Source organism: Lupinus angustifolius, chromosome LG03, assembly GCF_001865875.1.
Source record: "Lupinus angustifolius cultivar Tanjil chromosome LG03, LupAngTanjil_v1.0, whole genome shotgun sequence".
In the NCBI taxonomy this organism is placed as follows: Eukaryota; Viridiplantae; Streptophyta; class Magnoliopsida; order Fabales; family Fabaceae; genus Lupinus; species Lupinus angustifolius.
The window spans coordinates 22,589,939-22,591,313 of NC_032011.1; positions in this window are offsets into that span (position 1 = coordinate 22,589,939).

Below are 1,375 nucleotides of genomic sequence, written 5' to 3' on the forward strand. Positions count from 1 at the left end.
AGTGATTTCGTAAAGCACGCTTCATTAAGGTGAGAGAGAACACATCGTGACATAGTGGTGTCCGAATATGACACCCGGATCCTCTAAACCATCTCAAAGGTTTTGGGGTTAACTTGGGTTTTAAGAAACCCAAGATTTTGTATGTTTGAATGCTTTTGAATATATATGATTGTTGATGAAATGTGTGAATATTGTATATGAATGTTGTTGAGAACTTTTCTGTATGCAAGTGTTTGAAAAACCATGTTTAAATGTGTTTCCGTTGTCGAAAAGGGCAAAAATTGGTATTCTGTCCAAGTCTCTCTCGCTTGGGCGAGGGGAAGTTTTGGTTCTGGAATTCCCCCGCCTGGGCGACAGAATCCCGCTTGGGCGAGGAAGGGCATCGCTTAGGCGAGAAAGCCCAGGATTTTAATGAGTCCCTGGAACTCTCTCGCTTGGGCGATAGTACCTTCGCTTAGGCGAGAAAGGCTTCAGTTTATTTGAGATTTAAAGATGAATTGTCGCTTGGGCGACTAGTCCCTGCTTTGGCGAGGGATAGTGTGGAAAGATTGAAATGAGATGATGTTGTGAACAATGTGATGAACCCAGGTAGGGTGTGTTATGATATAAAAGTTGTGGAATGAGATCATGGCTTAGATGAGAAGCATGACTCCACAAAAGTGTGAAAGCATTGTTTATCTTTATGCCTTGTTGGGCAAGTATCCGACTTGAGGTCGTGAACTAGGGGGGTACCCTAGTAAGGATACTGGATATCACGGAACAACTATCGACCGACCGTAAGAGACCTGGCCATGTGACCGTCCAGGATTATTCGGTGATGAGTTGTAGTGAATGAGATGTACTTTGAACATGTACGGTTGACGTACTATCGGGTCCCACGAGAAGCATTGATATCACGGAACAACTATCGACCGACCGTAAGAGATCTGGTCATGTGATGAGTTGTAGTGAATGAGATGTACTTTGAACATGTACGGTTGACGTACTATCGGGTCCCACGAGAAGCATTCCTTGTCGGGAGATGGCTTAAGGATGGGCCGATCATGTGTTTGATTTCTCCATTTGCATTTGACTTTGACTAGGAATGCATTACATTGTGATCATGAAGTAGTGGAGAGGAAACAGACGGGACGACTTAGAGCATCGTGATGTAAGTAGGGACGGCACTGATTGGACGATGATTCGCCAACAATGTCTTGAGAGAGAGTCTGGGTGAGAGGAGTCCCTTGTATTCCTAGGGAGGTACCATGTTGGATCAGACAGTTCTCACAGGCCAAACTAGGCAATCTCTGACAACCCCTTGATTGCATTCGAGATCGATGAGAGGATGCCCAGAAAGCGTTTGTACGACCTAGGTCCGGGTATGACTGTTCCT